The 23,347-nt window shown below is 38.5% G+C and overlaps 1 pseudogene across 1 annotated transcript; it reads right to left on the bottom strand.

Annotated features, from left to right (window-relative positions):
• Positions 1 to 22,248: 22,248 nt before the first annotated feature.
• LOC308512161 (nucleophosmin-like) lies at positions 22,249 to 23,141 on the bottom strand (annotated as a pseudogene). The gene has a single exon. The product of its transcript is annotated as a nucleophosmin-like (transcript).
• Positions 23,142 to 23,347: the final 206 nt, after the last annotated feature.

Here is a 23,347-nt window from a genome sequence, read left to right as displayed (position 1 = left end):
CAATCCATGAACACGGTATGTTCTTCCAACTGTTTATGTCTTCCTCTACATCTTTTTTCAATGTCCTGTAGTTTTCTGAGTAGAGGTCTTTTACCTCTTTAGTTAAGTTTATTCCTAGGTAGCTTAATTTTTTTGGTGCGATGGTAAACGGGATTGTTTTTATAATCTCTCTTTCTGAAAGTTCACTATTGGTGTATAGAAATGCCTCAGATTTCTTGGGGTTAATTTTGTATCCTGCTACATTGCCAAATTCATGTATTAAGTCTAGTAGCTTTTTGATGGAGTCTCTAGGGTTTTGTATGTATAATATCATGTCGTCTGCAAATAAGGACAGTTTTACTTCCTCTTTTCCAATTTGGATGCCTTTTATTTCTTCTTCTTGCCGAATTGCAATGGCTAACACTTCCAGTACTATGTTGAACAGGAGTGGTGAGAGGGGGCATCCCTGTCTTGTTCCTGTTCTTAGGGGAAATTGTGTTAGTTTTTGTCCATTGAGTATGATGCTGGCTGTGGGCCTGTCATATATGGCTTTTATTATGTTGAGGTATGATCCTTCTACTCCCACCTTGCTGAGAGTTTTTATCAAAAATGGGTGTTGAATTTTGTCAAATGCTTTTTCTGCATCAATTGATATGACCATGTGGTTTTTTTCTCTCAATTTGTTTATGTGATGTATCACGTTTATTGATTTGCGGATATTGTACCATCCTTGCATCCCTGGGATAAATCCTACTTGGTCATGGTGTATGATCTTTCTGATGTACTGCTGGATCCGATTTGCTAAGATTTTGTTGAGGATTTTGGCATCTATGTTCATGAGGGGTATTGGCCTGTAATTCTCTTTCATTGTGTTGTCTTTACCTGGTTTTGGTATTAGGGTGATGCTGGCTTCATAGAATGAGCTTGGAAGTGTTCCTTCCTCTTGAATTTTTTGTAGTAGTCTGAGGAGGATAGGTTTTAGTTCTTCCTTGAATGTTTGGTAAAACTCCCCTGTGAAGCTGTCTGGTCCTGGGCTTTTGTTTGATGGAAGGTTTTTGATGACTGCTTCAATTTCTTCCATAGTTATTGGCCTGTTGAGATTTTTAGATTCTTCCTGATTGTGTTTTGGAATGTTGTATTTTTCTAGGAATTTGTCCATTTCCTCCAGGTTGTCTAGTTTGTTGGAGTAGAGCTGTCCATAGTATTTTTTAACAATCATTTGAATTTGTGTGGGGTCTGTTGTTATTTCGCCTCTATCATTTCTGATTTTGTTTATTTGGGTCCTCTCTCTTTGCTTCTTGGTGAGTCTGGCTAGAGGTTTGTCAATCTTGTTTATCCTTTCAAAGAACCAGCTCTTGGTTTCATTGATTTTCTGTATTGTTTTTTTGGTCTCTATGTCATTTATTTCTGCTCTAATCTTTATTATCTCCTTCCTTCTCCTCACTGTGGGGTTTTCTTGTTGCTCTCTTTCTAATTCTTTGAGTTATAGAGTTAGATGATTTAGTACCATTTTTTCTTGTTTTTTGAGATAGGCCTGTAGAGCTATAAACTTCCCTCTCAGGACTGCTTTCATTGTGTCCCATAGGTTTTGGATTGTTGTGTTTTCATTGTCATTAGTTTCCAGGATGTTCTGAATATCTTCTTTGATTTCATTGGTAACCCAATCAATATTTAATAGCATGCTATTCAGCTTCCAGGTGTTTGAGTATTTTGGGTTGTTTTTATTGTAGTTTATTTCTAATATTATGCCATCGTGGTCTGAGAAGATGCTCTTCATGAGTTCAATCTTCTTGAATTTGGGGATACTTTGCTTGTGACCCAATATATGGTCTATTTTTGAATATGTGTCATGAGCATTTGAGTAGAATGTATATTCCCTGGCATTGGGGTGAAGTGTTCTGAAGATGTCTATTAAGTCCATCTGATCTAGTGAGTCATTTAGGATTGCTGTATCTTTGCTGATTGTTTGTCTAGAGGGCTTATCCAGTGCTGTCAGTGGTGTATTAAAGTCCCCTACTATGATTGTATTGTTGTCGATCTCTCCTTTGATATCTTCCAGGAGTTTTTTTATGAATTTGGGTGCTCCTGCATTGGGTGCATATATGTTTACCAGGGTTATATCTTCTTGTTGTATTGATCCCTTTAGTATTACGAAGTGGCCTTCCTTATCTCTTGTTATGGCCTTCACTTTGAGGTCTATTTTGTCCGATATAAGTATTGCTACCCCAGCTTTCTTTTCCTTTCCATTTGCCTGAAAGATATTTTTCCATCTTTTCACTTTCAGTCTGTGTGATTCCCTTCTAATGAGGTGGGTTTCTTGTAGACAGCAGATGTATGTGTCATGTTTTTTTTATCCATTCAGCCACTCGATGTCTTTTGTTTGGAGCATTTAGTCTGTTTACATTTAAAGTTATTATTGAAAGGTACTTGTTTGTAGCCATTTCTTTTTTTGTGTGGCTGTTTTCTTTCTGAGCTTTTTGTTTCTTATTTTTATACCAGTCCCTTTAGCATTCCTTGCATTGCTGGCTTGGTGCTGTTAAACTCCCTTAGCCTTTTTTTGTCTGTGAAGCTTCTTATTTCCCCTTCAAGTTTGAATGATAGCCTTGCTGGATAGAGTATTCTTGGATTCAGTCCTTTGCTTTGCATCACTTTGTAAATTTCTGTCCATTCTTTTCTGGCCTGATGTGTTTCTGTTGAGAAGTCATTTGACAATCTAATGGGAGATCCCTTGTATGTAACTTTCCGTCTCTCTCTTGCAGCCTGTAGGATTCTCTCTTTGTCCTGAACATTTGCCATGGTAATTATGATGTGTCTTGGTGTGGGTCTTTTCGGGTTCACCTTGTTTGGGACTCTCTGGGCTTGTGTGACTTTTTTCTTCCCCACCTCAGGGAAGTTTTCTGATATTATTTCTTCTAATAGGTTTTCTAATCCTTGTTCATCCTTCTGTTGTTCTGGTACCCCTATTATTCGTATGTTGTTTCATTTCATGTTGTCCCAAAGCTCCCTTAGACTCTCCTCCTGTCTTTTAATTTTTTTTCTCCAATTGCAGTACATTTTGGGTGTGTTTTGCTTCCTTGTCTTCTAGTTCACTAATTCGGTCCTCCGCTTCTCCTAGTCTACTGTTGATACTTTCAATGGAGTTTTTCATTGCAGCTATATCACTCTTCATTTCTTCTTGGGTCTTACTTAAGTTGTTGATTTTTTCATCTGTTTCTTCTAGCTTCTTCCATATGTTATCAATTTTTTCATCTGTTTCTTCTTGCTTCTTGCAGAGGTTGTCGATTTTTTCCTCCATCCGGTTTATGCATTCTAGGACCCTTATTCTGAATTCTTTTTCTGTCATGTTGCATGCCTCTGTATTACTTAGCTGCTTTTCTGGAGAGTCCTCCTTCTCTTTCCTTTGGGGGTTTCTTTGTCTACCCATGTTTGATCTCACTGACATATCTAGACATTGAGTCGTTCAGTGGTTGCTCCCTTGGTGGCAGTGACTCCTTGGTCTGTGGTTTCTCTTCGGGCGGTTGCGGTAGCAGCTGCTCTTCAGTTGGCAGCAGCTCCTCTGGTGGGTGGTGTTCACAGCTGTGGTGGCTCTTCTGGCTGGTGGGGCGAGGTTTCATGTACAGCTGCTGTTCCTCAGCAGAGGGTGTTGGTGCTCAGGAGGTTGCTGTTGCTTGGATCTGCTTTCCAGGGGAGTTCTGCTCTTCCTGGCTGCAAACCGTCTCACCAGCTGAGCAATTTCGCCAGTTCGATGTGGGTGTAATTAGTTTCAGCTGCTCACTCCATTTGCTCCGGGACACGACCTGGGACGCATCTGCCTATATCGCCGCCATCTTCCATCTCCCCTGAATTTTTAAATCTACTGATAGGCACTTGGGCTGTTTTCAGATCTTGATTTCTTATTGCATTTCTGTTCCTAATGCAAATGCATGTGACACACGCAGTCCGGAGCTGCCGCCATAACCCCTCTTCCCAGCCCGAGGCCAGATCTCGTGGAATCAGTACGCAATCTGGCTCGCACCACCTATCAAGTAAACTCCAAACCTCAGCAACACAACACCTCAAGAGTGTATTTAATTATGTAGGAAACTGCAAAGCTATCTCTCAAAATGTCTGTGCCATTTTATATTCCCAATATCATTGAACTAGTGGCTTGGTGCTCAAAATTCGTGCACGGGGGTGTGTGTGTGTGTCCCTCAGCCAGGCCTGCACCCTCTCCAATCTGGGACCCCTTGGGAGATGTCTGTCTAAATCGGCAGTCGGACATCCCTCTTGCAATCTGGGACCACTGGCTCCTAACTGCTCACCTGCCTGCCTGCCTGATCACCCCTAACCACTCTGCTGCTGACCTGCTCACCCCCAACTGCTCCCCCCCGCTGGCCTGATTGCCCCCAACTTCCCGCCCCACCAGCCTGCTCGCCCCAAACTGCCCCCCGCCCCCCGCCAGCCTGATCACCCCCAACTGCCCCCTGCCGGCCTGCTCATTCCCAACAGCCTCCCTGCTGGCCTGATCACCCCCAACTGTCCCTCCCTGCTGACCTGATTGCCCCTAACCGCCTCTGCCTCGGCCATGCCACCATGGCTTTGTCCGGAAGGAGACTGGAAGATCTCCTGGCCTAATTAGCATATTACCCTTTTATTAGTATAGATGAGAATTCCTGTTGCTTCACATCTTGTCCAACATTTGGCTTTGTCAGTGTTCCTGATTTGGGCCATTCTAATGAATGTGTAGTGATATCTCATTGTCTTAATTTGCATTTCCCTGAGAACATACAGTGTGAAGCATCTTTTTGTATGCTTATTTGCCATCTGTACATCTTCTTTTAAAAATATTTATTGTTGAAAGTATTACAGATGTCCCCTTTCACCCCCATTGACCTCTTCTAGCCTGCACCTGTCTCCCACCCCAGGCCTTCTCCACACTATTGTCTGTGTCCATGGGGTAATGCATATATGCATACAAGTCCTTTGGTTGATCTCTTCCCACCCACACACCCTCCACAGCCTCCCCTCTGAGGTTTGGCATTTTATTGTGTGCTTCTATGTCTCTGGTCCTATTTTGTTCATCAGTTTGTTTTGTTCATTAGATTCCATATATGAGTGAGATCATGTGATACTTGTCTTTCTCTGACTGACTTTTATGACGTATCTTAAGTAGTCACACTCATAGATAAAAAGCAGAATGATAGTTTTCAGGGCCTGGTTAAATAGGAAAGTTAGAGTTGTTTAACAGGAAGAGTTTAAGTTTTGCAACGTAAGTCCTGGAGATCTGTTGCACAACAATGTGAATATACTTTATACACTGATCACTTTAAAATAGTAACATGGTAAGTTTTATGTTATGTGTATTTTACCACAATTAAATATTTAAAAACACTTAACTGTGGCTATGAAATAAATTTCTGAAGAACTTGGATTTAAAAAAACCTTCATAAAAAATGAAGGTATCTAACCAAGTGTATACCAAGTGTTGAGGATGAATTAAGAAAAGACTGTCAAGAAGATTAAAGCTGAAATTTAGCTGTGAGTGTCAAAAGAAGACAGAGCAACTAAGGTGTTTTTCTTAATGCTTAATGGGAGAATGAAAGAGATGGGCATGTGGCAAATGATGGGATGATATAAGGCAAATGGCATATGACAAGAAATAATGCTTAGAAGGCTGATTTACTTAAATTTTATTTTACTCCTCTCCTTTCTCTCAAGAAAAAGGCTTTTCACAAATTCAGCACTGGTTGACAGTGACCTCCTTGTTCTTCAGTTTATTATAGATATATGGAAAACTACACCATGGATTGTGATTACTTTCTGCTTTGTTACATTAATTGTTAGCCTGCCCCTGACACCAGGATTCCTCTGTCACTGGTAAATAGAAGGCAGTAGGAAGCCTGAACGTCACCATCCCTACAATCAACCCTGGTGACATTTGCTGCTAATTATCTGCCGTCTATCTAGCTGATAATGTTGCTAAATTGCTTCTTCTACATTGAAAAATAGAGGGTAAAAACAGGGTCCTTGAGTCAGAAAGACCTGGATCCCAGGTCTTCACCACCAACTATTTATATGAACTTAGTTTCTAAACTGCTCCAAGCCTCAGTTTCATAATCTATTAACAGCTTTCATACTTCCCCAAGTTAATTAAAATTTAGGGAGAATATTTTAAAAACCTCTAGAATAGTGTCTGACCTATGGTAGGACCTCTGGAATTATAGATTCCCCTGTCTTAAGTATCTCCACATATTTAATTCTTAAGACATGATATTTTGTTCACATAGCTGCTGTTTGCCTTCATTGCAGGCCCAATGCCTAGTAGGAAATTATGTCTCATGAGTCCTAGACTGAATATCTGGAGCTTAAAAGTTGCCTCTGAAGCAGTTTTTTTTTTTATTTTCCTTTTTCTTTTTTGAATTTATTGTGGTGACATTGGTTTTAAAATTATATAGGCTTCAGCTGTACAATTCTGTAACACATTATCTATATATTGTATTGTGTGTTCACCACACCAAGTTAAGTTTCCTCTCAACACCATTTATCTTCCCTTTATCCTCTTCAACCTACCCCCGCCCCCCCTTTCCTTCTGGTAATCACTATACTGTTGCTTGTGTCTATGAGGGTTGTTTTTTGCTTAAACCCTTTACTGTTTTTACCCAGCTCCACAAACCCCTCCCCTCTGATAGCTGTCAGTCTGTTCTCCGTGTCTATGAATCTGTTTTTGTTTGTTAATTTATTTTGTTCATTAGGTTCCACATATAAGTGAAATCATATGGTACTTGTCTTCTCTGACTGGTTTATTATAGTTATCAGAATGCTCTCCAGGTCCATCTATGCTGTTGCAAAGGGTAAGCTTTCCTTCTTTTTTTTTTTTTTTTTACAGCTAATTGGTACTCCATTGTGTAAATGTACCACAGATTTTTTATCCGCTCATCTACTGATGGACACTTGAGCTGTGAAGCAGGGTTTTTTTTTTATTATTCATTTTATTGCCACCTAAAGTCAAAAGTGTGCCAGCTTAGTTAAGTGACAGAGCACAGATTGCCAAATGCATAAAACCTTTCTTTTGGAAATATATTTTTGAAGACTCAATTTAATTTAAAAATTATTGATGACTCTCTTTGTATCTGTCTATATTCTTTGGCATATAGGATCATCTGTCTGATTGTATACTCCACAAATGGGTTCCAATTTAAGAAGACCTAATAAAGGAAAATGTATGAACTTATAGAACATAATCAGTGTACCTTGCTTTAGGGATTGTGTGTGTGTGTGTGTGTGTGTGTGTGTGTGTGTGTGTGTGTGTAGAGGATAGGCATAAGATTATCCTGTGGGGCTTTGTCAAACTACACATATTCCCACATTCCTCCACTCCATTTTTACTCTAAAAATTCTGGCAGTAAGGCATACAGATCCTCAGAGAGAGGCATAAGTAGCTTAAAAATTCAAAAAATCACAGTGATTCTGAAGCATGCCTAATATGTTTGCTCTACCAAAGTTTTGGTTTACAAAATTACTTGTCAACAATACCACAGGGAAAGTATACATTATAACTCCACTCATTGGGAAAATACAGCTAAATTTACTGTGACTCAATTCATACTCTGGAAACACATCTACTGCCTAATATGAGGAATGTGTGGATGTGATGTACAAGATATCAAAGCATTTTCCCTTTCAGTCAGTACCATTCCTTTTTTATTTTTTTAATTTCTTTATTAAGGTATTACATATGTGTCCTTATCCCCCATTACCCTCCATCCCCCCCCCCCAACTCATGCCCTCACCCCCCTGTTGCCTGTGTCCATTGGTTAGGCCTATATGCATGCATACATATCCTTTGGTTGATTTCTCTCCCTTAAACCCACCCTCACCAATGGCATATTTCACAGACCTAGAAAGAACTTCCCAAAAATTCATCTGGAATAAAAAAAGACCCTGAATAGCAGCAGAAATCCTGAGAAAGAATAAAGTAGGTGGGATCTCAATACCAGATATCAAGCTGTATTACAAAGACACTGTTCTCAAAATAGCCTGATACTGGCACAAGAACAGACATATAAATCAATGGAATAGAATAGAGAACCCAGAAATCGACCCAAGCCACTATGCTCAATTAATATTCGACAACGGAGGCATGAACATACAGTGGAGTCAAGACAGTCTCTTCAATAAATGGTGTTGGGAAAATTGGACAGATACATGCAAAAAAAAAATGAAACTAGACCACCAACTTACCCTATACACAAAAATAAACTCAAAATGGATAAAGGATTTAAATGTAAAATGGGAAAACATAAAAGTACTAGAGGAATCCAAAGGCAACAAAATCTCAGACATATGCTGAAGCAATTTCTTCACTGGTACAGCTCCTAGAGCAGGGGTGGGCAAACTTTTTGACTTGAGGGCCACAATGGGTTCTTAAACTGGACCGGAGGGTCGGAACAAAAGCATGGATGGAGTGTTTGTGTGAACTAATATAAATTCAAAGTAAACATCATTACATAAAAGGGTATGGTCTTTTTTTTCAATAGTTTTATTCATTTCAAAAGGGCCGGATCCGGCCCGCGGGCCGTAGTTTGCCCACGGCTGTCCTAGAGCATTGGAAACTAAAGAGAAAATAAACAAATGGGACTACATCAAAATAAAAAGCTTCGGCACAGCAAAAGAAACCATCAACAAAACAAGAAAGCCCACTGCATGGGAGAACATATTTGCCAATGTTATCTCCAATAAGGCTTTAATCTCCAACATTTACAGGGAACTCATACAACTTAACAAAAGGAAGATAAACAATCCAATCAAAAAATGGGCAACGAACTGGAGATTATGCTAAGTGAAATAAGCCAGCAATGAAGGAAAAATACCACATGATCTCACTCATTCATGGATAATAAAGACCACTATAAACTTATGAACAATAATAGATACAGAGGCAGAGCTGCCTCAAACTGATTGTCAAACTGCAGCGGGAAGGCCAGGGAGGGTTGGGGGGCAGGAGGGAGGGGGGTAGGAGATCAACCAAAGGACTTGTATGCATGCATATAAGCATAACCAATGGACATAAGACACTGGGGGGTAGGGGAGGCTAGGGGATTGTCAAGGGCAGGGAAATAAAAGGACACATATGTAATACCCTTTGTAATACATAAGCGAAAAAATAATTTAAAAAAAATGGGCAATGGACCTAAATAGACACTTTTCAAAAGAGGACACTCAGAAAGCCAAGAGACATATGAAAACATGCACAAAGTCACTAATCATCCGAGAGATGCAAATCAAAACAACAATGAGGTACCATCTCACACCTGTCAGAATGGCTATCATCAACAAATCAACAAACGACAAGTGCTGGAGAGGATGTGGAGATTAAGGAACACTTGTGCACTGCTGGTGGGAATGGAGACTGGTGCAGCCACTATGGAAGACAGTATGGAGTTTCCTCAAAAAGTTAAAAATGGAGCTCCCATTTGACCCAGTGATCCCACTTCTAGGAATATATCCCAAGAAACCAGAAACACCAATCTGAAAGGATATATGCATCCCTATGTTCATAGCAGTACAATTTACCATAGCTAAGATTTGGAAACAGCCTAAGTGCCCATCAGCAGATGAATGGATTAGAGAACTGTGGTACATCTACACAATGGAATACTATGGTGCTGTGAAAAAGAAGGCTTTCTTACCATTTGCAACAGCATGGATGGAACTGGAGAGCATTATGCTAAGTGAAATAAGCCATTCAATGAAAGAAAAATACCACGTGATCTCACTCATTTATGGATAATTAAGACCATTATAAACTGATGAACAAAAATAGATAGAGGCAGAGCAGCATCGAACAGACTGTCAAATTACAGCGGGAAGGCTGAGGAGGGTTGAGCGGGGTGGGTGGGTAAGAGATCAACCAAAGTACTTGTATGTATGTATATAAGCATAGCCAATGGACACAAGACACTGGGGGGTAGGGGAGGTGGGGGGAAGATCAAGGGGGCAGGGAAGGAGACATATGTACTACTCTTCGTAATACTTTTTTGAAAAAAATTTTAAAATATATTTTATTGATTTTTTACAGAGAGGAAGGGAGAAGGATAGAGAGTTAGAAACATCAACGAGAGAGAAACATTGATCAGCTGCCTCCTGCACACCCACAACTGGGAGGTGCCCACAACCAAGGTACACGCTCCCTGCCACAATTGAACCAGGGACCCTTCAGTCCGCAGGCGGACGCTCTATCCACTGAGCCGAACCGGTTAGGGCGCTTTGTAATATTTTAAGTACTAAAAAAAGGGAAAAAGAATAGATACTCAATAAATAGTTATTGAATGACTGAAAAGAATAAATGGTGTTGGAAAAATTGGACAGATACATGCAAAAAAAAAAATGAAACTTACACCATACACAAAAATAAACTCAAAATGGATAAAGGACTTAAACATAAGACGGGAAACCATAAATTACTAGAGGAATCCACATGCAGCAAAATCTCAGACATATGTCAGTACCATTTCTTTACTTCTGTCAGAGAAGAATTAGATGCTGGAGAGTAATGAAAGCACAAGGGAAGGAGATTTCTAGAAAAGGCTTTTGGGTACATACATTGGTTCTCCACATTCTCCATCCATAAAGCATAAAAGGGCCAGATACTTTTCTTCAGCTGGCAACTTGGATGTCTTCCATTGGAATAGAGACAAGGAGTAAATGACACTCTCTCTATAGAAGGAAGGAAGGGAAGGGAGGGAAGGAAAAGATAAAGGCTACTTTTGAGGACTTTCCATTATAACTTTTGATGATAAGATGCTGCAGCATTGACTTTGTTTCTCAAACAGCAGCATTGTAAACACAGACTGTTTGAATAAAATTAGGTACCCTCTAGCCAATATGAATATAGGCTTTAATAAACATATAAAAGGGTTCAAAACACATCCAACTAAATTTAACAAATCAGCAGGGAAGGGTTTCATTTTTATAAATGCTATTTAGGTAATGGCATCACCATGGGGAAAATTAACAAACCTACATCTCATATAATAATATATAAAAATCAATAACAGAAATTAAAGTGTCAAGTATTTAGAAAAAATTAATTATTGGGGAATAAAGGGAGAAAATAGAGCACTTATTCAGGTATGAGGGAGATAATGTTTGATTAAAGGAGGAAATAAATTACAAAGGGGAAGATAGGCAGTGTGATTGCACAAAATGTTAATACAACTAAAACTTAAAACCAAGATAAAAGTTAAGCAACAAAATACACAATTACATTTAATGCATATAGTGACATTTCCAAAATATATTGAGTTTTTAAAAAATTTGCATTAAGTTCACTGTTGACATTGCTAAAAAAATATTAAGAATCATTATAAAAGATGAAACACCATTACTAAATTAACATAGAAAACAGTGTGTAGTCTTGCCAACAGTAAAAGAAGTGCAAATTAAAACAATGATGAAACGTTACATTATACTATACTTCTAAAATTAGCAACAGTAAAGGAACATTATTAAAACTAGTGATGAGACTATTTGAAGAAACTGAAACATTTATACATTCCTAACAGCATTACAAATTACCTCAGTCAAATTGATGAACAATCTTGTAGTTTTTAGTGAGAGGCATAGAAATATTCATACCTTTTTACTAAATAGTCTCACTCCAGGGTATTTGTCTTAAGGATATAATTCAGAAGGAAACTATTACATGTTATTTATTATCATAGAAAACTGGATATATCCACAAACAGCCATTACTAGAGAGATAGTTATAAAATTATGGTACTTTTATAGTATTGCTTCCAACCAATGAAAATGATAATATGGTTATTGAGATACATGAAAAACTATATACAAAATATTAAATAAAATATTTTAAATTAAATAAAAACAAATTATAAGAGCTGGTGCTAAGAAGATCTGAAAGGGCTAGAGCTGTTTATTCATATAACATATTAAAATTGACCCCCTAGGACGCCCTTACCATGATGGAACCTCATATTGAAGAGAGTCTCTTGGTAGTTGAGCATTTTAGGAACAATAGAGATGATGGAAATAGAACATTCAATAAAAATTGAGGAGGGAAACAGAAATAAGAAATCTCAGAAAGAGAACAGCCATATTGATTAATACTACACAAAAACAACAGAGTAGAGGGCCCTGTGATGTTAGAAAGTCTATCTGCTTTATGCCTCTTTCTAAAATTTGAGTCAAACTAAATTCACATTAAAGTGAGCTACAGGAATGTATTAAGGCAAAATCTCATTTAAAGTTACTATAGAAAAAGATAATAAGGAGCAAAATAATATTCTTTATACCATGAAAATACATCAGAAGACATAGCTTAAAGACAGATAAAAATTGTTATGCATTTAAAAAAATCAAAATGTATTATGAATATGATAGAAGATATGAAATAATAATATAAATCAGATTTAGAAAAACTCATGAATAAGGGTCCCAACTCACAAAAGAATTAGAGATAGCAGAAAAATGTATTTTAGAAATGAAGAATAAACTAAATGAAATACAAGGGTGAATAAACACAACAAATAATGCCTTAAGAGAAAGAGAAGATTAAAAGAAAAATGTTATTTTAATTTTATTTTTACCTCGGCAGTTGTAAACATTATAAAAAGTTTCCCATCACCATCTTTATTTATTATACTTTGTGATAAAAACACTTAATATAAGATCTACCCTCTAAGCAAATTAAAACAAATAAATAAATGAAGAGATGAAATAATTTTAGTGAAAATAGTACGCAGGGAAGGCAAGAAATGAAGATCCAACATACCTGAAGAAAACCAAGTAAGGGAACAGAACACACACACACACACACACACACACACACACACACACACACATGCACATTGAAAAGACATGCCCTAGCCGGTTTTGCTCAGTGGATAGAGAGTCAGCCTGCAGACCAAAGGGTCCCAGGTTAGATTCTGGTCAAAGGCACATACCTTGGTTGCAGGTTCCTCCCAGGTCTGGGCCCTGGTCAGGGCACTTGCAGGAGGCAACCAATCAATGTGTTTCTCTCACATCGATGTTTCTGTCTTTCCCTCTCTTTTACACTCTCTCTAAAAATCAATGGAAAAATATTCTCGGGTGAGGAAAAGAAAGAAAGAAAGAAAGAAAGAACACACTCACTGTGTACCTAAGAATATTGACCCAGAACGACACTAGGAATAGGTTCCAGTAAAATCACTGAACTTTAAAGTAAAATAATTTTTTAGACATCTTTGATAAAGAGAGCAAGGCTTATAATAAAAAATTGAATGAGATGTAATCTGACTTTTTAACAACAAAGTTTCAAGCCACAACAGAATTGAGTAATATTTTTAAGATACTCAAGGAAAGAAAATGTGAGCCAAGAAATTTATATCCAGGAACACCAACTTTCCAGCATAGAGGGCACAGATAAATTATTAACATCTAGGAACTAAAATAATATTGATATAAGCACATCTTGAGGGAATAATGGAGAATTATCTTTAGATAGCCAAAAGATCTCTCTATATGTCTAGAAATATAACAACATAAGGACGTGCTGTGAGCATTAAATATATAGATACTCCAAGAATTAAGTCTAAGTGAGAGTTAAGAGGGAGAGAATATGGAATGGCTATATGATGAGGCATTGTAGATATAGTACAACCATTAAAAACATGGGAGAAGAAAGGGGTTAGTTAGTACATCCAAAATGTTTAAACTATTCAATAATACTAGAGGCCTGATGCACAAAAACTTGTGCAAGAGTAGGCCTTCCTTCCCCTGGCTGCTGGCACCGGCTTCCCTCTAGCACCCAGACCTGGGCTTCCTTCCTCCAGCCGCTGGCAGGCACCCAGGACCTGGGCTGCTTCCCTCCTCCAGCCACCTGCAGGCACCTGGGACACTGTCTTCCCTCTGGCCCAGCTTCATCAGGAAGGATGTCTGGAATGACATCAGGAAGACAGCCAGTATAATTAGCATATTATCCTTTTATTATTATAGATTGGTGGAGGCAGTAATTGTAGTGTTATGCTGATATTACTATTTGTGTTATATGGAAAAAGCAAACAAATAATTTTGGAATATTGTAAGTCATGTATTCATAATAGAGCTAATATTGCCCCCAAGAGAACAAAATATCATTATTGTCTGGTGAAAATCTGACACAGAGTTCAGCTAGTGCAAAAAGCCTCTTCACTGAGGGTGTGTGTTGAAAATGTTTGGGGACAACTGTTTAACTTTTATTCTGACTGAGGTAGTAAAATGGGCCAAATGATTCACGAATACAAAAGCCAAAAAGGAAAATTTATGGAGTGGGATGTCAGTAGGGACTTTGAAAAGCTTCCAACATATTCCTGAACATCTAGAAGGACACACTCATTTGTAGGGCTGTGCACACTCAGTAAAGACATGAAAAGTCCCTAAACTGTCATTGCAGACTAGCATTCATTATTTGACAAGGAAGAAATGAAGGTTAAGGTGTAGTTGCAAACTACTTGGCTGAGTGTTGAAAGAATTCCCCAACAGGCACAAAGAGCCTCCTGGTAAATACTGAGATACTAACTGGTTCCAGGCATTTAAGGAAATTTTTGTCTACTCATTAACTGATCATATGCTAACCTAGCAGAGACTGCAGTGACTATACATAACAAAGAACACAGACTGCAGAATTAGTTCAGAAATTGCACCAAACAAAGGGCAATAACAACAACAAATTGTGGTGATGATTGCAAAGCTTTGTGAATATACTAAAAAATCACTGAATGCCATACTTTAAAATGATTAATTTTATGATATGTGAATTATATAAAAAATCATTACACTCATATGTGGAATCTAATGAAGCAAATAAGCTGATGGACAAAATAGATCCAGAGGCAGAGAAGCATAGAACAGACTGATGAATCTCAGAGGGAAGGTGGGTGGGGTGGAGGGGAAGAGATTAACCAGGGATTTTATATGCATACTAGAGGCCCAATGCACAAAATTCGTGCAAGGGGCTTGGCCCCTGTCACTGTGGTAGCCACCTCTGCCTCAGCCCCTGCCCACTGTGGCGGGTGCCTCTGACTCAGACCTCACAGCCCCGGCTTCATCCAGAAGGTCGTCTGGAAGGACATCTGGTCTAATTAGCATATTATGCTTTTATTATATAGGATAAGTATAGCCCGTGGACAGAGACAATAGTGTGGTGAAGGCCTGGGGGGTATAGGGTAAAGGGGGGTCATTGGGGAAAAAAGGGGACATCTCTAATACTTTCAACAATAAAGATAAATAAAAAATTAAAATAAAATAAAAAAATCATTCCAGTCCATAAATTAAAGCAAGATGATAGAATATGATCAGTTTGAAATTAGGGGATGCTAACAAGAAAAAAGAAAAAGAAAACTGGAGACAGATCATGACCTGAATCTACCAGGATATGCAGAGGAACATGTTGAAATGTACTATGAGTATGCAGTCAGCAACATGCAGACAATGCAGAACTCTGCAGGCTAAACAGCATGAATTCTTTGGCACATATATAGTAGAGCATATAAATGGATGGAGGGAGAGCCTATAGAGTAAAGTAAGTGAAATAAGCCAGTCATAGAAGGACAGATACCATATGATCTCACTAATATGTGGAATTAAATGAACAAAATAAACTGACAAACAAAATGGAACCAGAGGCAGGGCTCGGAAAATGGCGGAGGTATAAGCGGACGTGTCCTGTGCCTTGTCCTGGAGCAGATAAGGGTGAGCAGCTGAAACGGGTAACATTCAGCCTAAATAGGTAGAGGATTTTCAGCTGAGAGATTGTCTGCAGCTAGGAAAGACTGAGAACCCCCCAGGGAAAAAAAAGGACGGTTGGAGACTGCGGCTGAAGCCTCTCCTGGTGCGCCAGCTAAGCAGCGGAGACTGAGCCATCTTGGGTGGTTGTTGCCGGCATCCAGAGACCAGCTACTAACCTGGAAACAAGGGATCTCAAGCAGCGTGACTGCGTGAACTCAGACGAGCACTACTTCTTCTCACGGGAAGGTTGGACATCCCCTAAAGCGCAACAGAGAGAGATCTACATAACCAAACACCTTGAGAAGAGAAATCATGGTGAAACAAAGAACCAACCCAAATATGAAAGAAAAACAGGCATCATCAGAAAAGGAAGTAAACGAAATAGAGGCAATGGAGGCAAGCAACCTGTCAGAGAAAGAATTCAGAGTAATGGTCATAAGGTGGATGAAAAGAATGGAAGACCAATTCAACAATATGTGTAGGAACCAAGAGGAAATGAAGTAGAACCAAGAGGAAATGAAGAGAAACGAAGAAGAAATGAAAAACGACATCACTGCCATAAAGAACTCAATAGAAAGCATCAACAGTAGACTAGAAGAAGCAGAGGACTGTATCAGCGAGCTAGAAGACAAGGTAGAAAAAAATACCCAAACAGAACAGCTTCTAGAAAAAAAAATTAAAAAACAGGAAGAGAGCCTAAGAGAACTCTGGGACAATGCTAAACGAAACAACATCCGAATAATAGGGGTGCCAGAAGGAGAGGAAACTGAGCAAGGAATAGAAAACCTGTTTGAAAAAATAGTAACAGAAAATTTCCCTGATATAGGGAGGAAAAAACTCACACAAATCCAAGAAGCTCACAGAGTCCCAAACAAAATGAACCCAAAAAGACCGACACCAAGGCACATAATAATTAAATTGGCAAACACCAACGACAAAGCAAGAATCTTAAAAGCAGCCAGAGAGAGACAGAAAGTTACCTACAAAGGATCCCCCATCAGACTAGCGACCGATTTCTCAACAGAAACACATCAGGCAAGAAGGGAATGGAATGAAATATACAAAGTCATGCAAAGGAAGGGTCTGAATCCAAGAATACTATACCCAGCGAGGCTATCAATCAAAATTGAGGGTCAAATCAGGAGCTTCACAGACAAAAATGGTCTATGGGAGTTTATTACAACCAAACCAGCAATGCAAGAAATGCTAAAGGGTCTGCTGTAAATAGAAAAAACAGGAAACAAAGAAGGAACGCAGCGGTAAAGAACAAAAATGGCGACTAACAAGTTTCTATCAATAATAACTTTAAATGTAAATGGATTAAATTCCCCAGTCAAAAGGCATAGGGTAAATGAGTGGATAAGAAAACATGACCCATATATCTGCTGTCTACAGGAAACCCACCTCAGAAAAAAAGACGCACACAGACTGATGGTGAAGGGATGGAAAAAGGTTTTTCAGGCCAATGGAAGTGAAAAAAAAGCCGGGGTAGCAATACTTATATCTGACAAATTAGATCTCAAAGTGAAGGACATAAAAAGAGATCAAGAAGGCCACTTCATAATACTAAAGGGAGCAGTCCAACAAGAAGAAATAACTCCGGTAAATATATATGCACCCAATATAGGAGCACCCAAATACGTAAGAAATCTTCTGGAGAAGATCAAGGGAGAGATTGACAGCAATACAATCATAGTAGGGGACCTTAACACCCCATTATCGCCACTGGACAAATCCTCTAAACAGAAACTCAGCAAAGAAACATCAATCCTAAATGACTCACTAGATCAGATGGAATTAATTGACATCTTCAGAACATTTCACCCCAAAGCCACAGAATATACATTCTCCTCAGGTGCACATTTGTCATCTTCAAAGATAGACCATGTATTGGGTCACAGACAAAGTCTCTTCAAATTCAAGAAAATTGAAATGATATCAAGTATCTTCTCAGACCACAAAGGCATAAAACTGGAAATCAACTACAACAAAAACAATCCAAAAAAATCAAACACATGGAGACTAAATAGCATGCTATTAAACAACGACTGGGTCACCAGTGAGATCAAAGAAGAAATAAAAAACATCATGGCAACGAATGACAATGAAAACACAACAATCCAAAACCTATGGGACACAGCAAAAGCAGTCTTGAGAGGGAAGTTCATAGCTCTACAAGCCTACTGCAAGAAACAAGAAACAATGAGAATAAATGACCTAACTCTACAACTCAAAGAGTTAGAAAGAGAGCAACAAAAAAAGCCCACTGTAAGCAGAAGGAAGGAAATAACAAAGATCAGAGCAGAGATAAATGACATAGAGACCAAAAAAACAATACAAAAGATCAATAAAACTAAGAGCTGGTTCTTTGAAAGGATAAACAAGATTGATACACCTCTAGCCAGGCTCACCAAGAAACAAAGAGAGAGGACCCAAATAAACAAAATCAGAAATGAAAGAGGAGAAATAACAACAGACCCCATAGAAATACAAAGGATTGTTAGAAAATACTATGAACAACTCTACTCCAACACACTAGACAACCTGGAGGAAATGGACATAGTCCTAGATAAATACAACCTTCCAAAACTTAACCAGGAAGACTCTAAAAATCTCAATAGGCCAATAACTATGGAGGAAATCGAAGCAGTAATCAAAAAGCTTCCAGCAAACAAAAGCCCGGGGCCAGATGGCTTCACAGGGGAGTTTTACCAAACATTCAAGGAAGACCTAAAACCTATCCTCCTCAGACTATGTCGAAAGATCCAAGAGGAAGGAACACTTCCCAGCTCATTCTATGAAGCCAACATCACCCTAATCCCAAAACCAGATAAAGACAATACAATGAAAGAGAATTATAGGCCAATATCCCTCATGAACATAGATGCCAAAATCCTCAACAAAATCCTAGCAAATCGGATCCAGCAGTACATCAAAAAGATCATACACCATGACCAAGTAGGATTTATCCCAGGGATGCAAGGATGGTATAATATCCGCAAATCAATAAACGTGATACATCACATAAACAAATTGAGAGAAAAAAACCACATAGTCATATCAATTGATGCGGAAAAAGCATTTGACAAAATCCAACACCCTTTCTTGATAAAAACTCTCAGCAAGATAGGAATTGAGGGATCATACCTCAACATAATAAAAGCCATATATGACAAACCCACAGCCAACATCATACTCAATGGGCAAAAACTAAAACCATTCCCCCTAAAAACAGGAACAAGACAGGGATGCCCCCTCTCACCACTCCTGTTCAACATAGTACTGGAAGTACTAGCCATTGCGATCAGACACGAAGAAGAAATAAAAGGCATCCAGATTGGAAAAGAGGAAGTAAAACTGTCCTTATTTGCAGATGACATGATACTGTACATACAGAACCCTAAAGACTCCATCAAAAAATTATTAGACTTAATAAATGAATTCAGCAATGTAGCAGGATACAAAATTAATGCTAAGAAATCCATGGCATTTCTTTACACCAATAGTGAACTTACAGAAAGTGAAACTACAGAAGCAATCCCATTTACCATTACACCAAAAAAATTAAAATACCTAGGAATAAACTTAACTAAGGAGGTAAAAGACTTATATGCTGAAAACTACAGGACACTGAAAAAAGAGATAGAGGAAGACATAAACAGATGGAAGAATATACCGTGTTCATGGATTGGTAGAATCAACATCATCAAAATGTCCATACTACCCAAAGCAATTTATAGATTCAATGCAATCCCCATTAAATTACCAAAGGCATATTTCACAAATCTAGAACGAACGTTCCAAAAATTCATCTGGAATAAAAAAAGACCCCGAATAGCTGCAGCAATCCTGAGAAAACACAAAGTAGGTGGGATCTCAATACCAGATATCAAACAGTATTACAAAGCCACTGTTCTTAAAACAGCTTGGTACTGGCACAAGAACAGACATATAGATCAATGGAATAGAATAGAGACCCCAGAAATCGACCCAAACCACTATGCCCAATTAATATTCGACAAAGGAGGCAAGAGCATTCAATGGAGTCAAGACAGTCTTTTCAATAAATGGTGTTGGGAAAATTGGACAGATACATGCAAAAGGATGAAACTAGATCACCAACTCACACCATACACAAAAATAAACTCAAAATGGATAAAAGACTTAAATGTAAGACGGGAAACCATAAAAATACTAGAGGAATCCACAGGCAGCGAAATCGCAAACATATGCCGAAGAAATTTCTTCTCTGATAATGCTCCTAGGGCAATGGAAACTAAAGAGAAAATAAACAAATGGGACTACATCAAAATAAAAAGCTTTTGCACAGCAAAGGAAACCATCAAAAAAACAACAAGAAGACCCACTACATGGGAGAACATATTTACCAATGATACCACCGATAAGGGTTTAATTTCCAACATATACAGGGATCTCATGAAACTTAACAAAAGGAAGATAAACAATCCAATAAAAAAATGGGCAACAGACCTAGATAGACACTTTTCGAAAGAGGACATACAGAAGGCAGAAAGACATATGAAAACCTGCTCAAAGTCACTAATTATACGAGAGATGCAAATCAAAACGACAATGCGTTATCATCTCACACCTGTCAGAATGGCTATCATCAACAATTCAACAAACAACAAGTGTTGGAGAGGATGTGGAGAAAAAGGAACCCTTCTGCACTGCTGGTGGGAATGCAGACTGGTGCAGCCACTGTGGAGAACAGTATGGAGCTACCTCAGAAGACTAAAAATGGAACTCCCATTTGACCCTGTGATCCCACTCCTAGGAATATATCCCAAGAAACCAGAAACGCCAATTAGAAAGGATATATGCACCCCTATGTTCATAGCAGCACAATTCACCATAGCTAAGATTTGGAAACAGCCTAAGTGCCCATCAGCAGATGAGTGGATTAGAAAACTGTGGTACATATACACAATGGAATACTATGCTGCGGTAAAAAAAAGGGAACTCTTGCCTTTTGCAACAGCATGGATGGAACTGGAGAGCATTATGCTAAGTGAAATAAGCCAGTCAGAGAAAGATAAATACCACATGATCTCACTCATTTGTGGAATATAGAGAACAACATAGACTGATGAAAAAGGACAGACCCAAAGACTGAGAAACAGCGATCAGGCTATCAATCCCCAGAAGGAAAGTAGGGGAGGGCGGGGGTAAGGGGAAGAGATCAACAGAAGGACTTGTATACATGTATATAAGCCAAACCAATGGACATGGACAACGGGGGGATGGGAACATGAGTTTGTGTGTGGGGGGGAGGTTGGGGGTTAAAGGGGGGATGATGACACATTTGTAATACCTTAACTAATAATAAAAAAAAAAGAAAAAAAGAAAAAAAAAGTATCAAAAAAAAAATGGAACCAGAGGCATGGATACATGGAACAAACTGGCAGGTGCCTGAAGGGAGGGGTTTGAAGTGACTGGATAAAGAAGGTGAAGAGATTAGCTAAAGAACACTGGAGAGCATTATGCTAAGTGAACTAAGCCAGTCAATGAAAGAAAAATACCACATGGTCTCACTCACTTATGGATAATTAAGACCATTATAAACTGATGAACAAAAATAGATACAGAGGCAGAGCAACATAGAACAGACTGTCAAACTACAGCAGGAAGGCCGGGGAGGGTTGGGGGGGTGGGTAAGAGATCAACCAAAGGACTTGTATGCATGCATATAAGCATAACCAATGGACACAAGACACTGGGGGGTATGGGAGACTAGGGGAAGGTCAAGGAGAGAGAGAAAAAAAGGAGACATATATAATACTTTTTGTAATAATTTAAGCAATAAAACAATTTTAAAAAAGGAACATATATGCATACTCCATGAACAGGGACAATAGTGTGATGATGGCCACGGAGAGATGGAATGGGGATATCTGCAGTAGTGTCAACATTAACAAATTTTAATTAAAGAAGAATGAAGTTTTTTTAAAAAAATAAAATTATTATATAGTGTCTAGTGATTCACCCTTGGGTGATGAAATAATAATAATAATAATAATAATAATAACTCTAAAATTTAAGATAGTGGTTATATTTGGATGGAGTGAGGGGGCATTTGGAAGAGCTTCTGGGGTGGCTAATTTTTTTAGCCTGGATGGTGGTTACAATGATATTATTCGTATAATTCACTAAGCTCTACATTTGTTTTGTATGTTTTTCTGCATCTTTATTTTTTTAAATACTGAGTTTCATTTCACATGTTTATTGTTGTCTCCACACCATTCCCATTTATCTAAACACTACTACTACTATGTCCTATCATAACATTCCATACATACTTAAAACCAAGCAAAGGGTGGAGTTCCATCTTTAGAAACTAAACAGGCATTTGGACAATACAACTTGGCAATGGAACCTGGACAACATTTATCAGACATGGTAGGGAAAGTTCTCACTCGGCATTATAAAAAGGACAGCCAGATAGCAACTGTTACAGAAATGAAATACGGCGGAAAATTTTAACAAACTGTTTAAACTATTTTCTTAAAGAGACTTCCTCCACTGCCAGAGATCTTGAATAGCCTTCACATCAGTCATAATTAATGAACTTGGCTTCCACTTTGGGAAGAGAACCATCCTTTTCTATATTTGTTTGCATTTTGCTTTAATGTTTTTTTACAGAACTAGGTCCTAAAGTGTGTTTTAGGTTTTTTTCCTGTTTTTTTAAGGATTCTTGATCTTTTGATCTTGGTGTTGATGGTTTTGAGTCTTTTTTCATTCTGGTTTGATTTTTGTGCATTTTTGGCTGGACTATCTCATGGATTTCTTTCTTGGAGCTTTTTCTTTGGCTTCCTCATCATCAAAATCATCATTGTCATCATCATCCTTTCTCATCATCCTCATCATTTTTTTTTTTTCTAATCTGTTTCTTTTTTTTTTCATCCTCATCATTTTCATCAGCAGCAAGTTTTACTTTTTTCTGTGGAACCTTGCTATGACCTCCAGGGGGTAGAATGCTTTCCAGACATACTTAGAAGTTTCACATCCTTCTCTTCATCTTCTGATTCTGGAACTCCCTCCACAGCTACTAAGTGCTGTCTACTAATATGCACAGACTCTGAACCACACTTCAACTGTAAGACCACAGGTGGTGTTATTTCAAAGCCACCAAGGGACAACATTGGTTGTACAGACATTTTCAAAGTTACCAGTGTTACTTTAATTGAGCTGCCTTTGTAATTCATTGCCTCTGCTTCAACAATGTGCAGTTCATCCTTTGCACTAGCCCATAAACTAATTGTTTGTAAAGATAATTGGTGCTCATTTTCATCATTATCCACCTTAAAGTTGTAATCTTTGTTTGCCTTTAGTTCACAGCCAAAAAGATAGTTCTGGGGCCTCAGAAAGCTCATGTCCATGTCCATAGAATCTTCCATGGAGTGGGAGCATGCACTTAAGTGAGAGAGAAGGTGGATGGAGATAAATGGCATCTGTGCAGGACGGAATCGCACCAGATCCCTGCGTCTTTACTTTAAAATAAGCATGCATGCATATAAGCCTAACCAATGGGACACAGACACCAGGACGGTGAGGGCATGAGTGGGGGTGGGGGGGCAATGGGGGAATAAGGACACATATGTAA

The sequence above is a fragment of the Myotis nattereri genome (assembly GCF_964212035.1).
Source record: "Myotis nattereri genome assembly, chromosome: X".
Classification (NCBI taxonomy): domain Eukaryota; kingdom Metazoa; phylum Chordata; class Mammalia; order Chiroptera; family Vespertilionidae; genus Myotis; species Myotis nattereri.
This window is presented reverse-complemented; position numbering and strand designations above follow the sequence as displayed.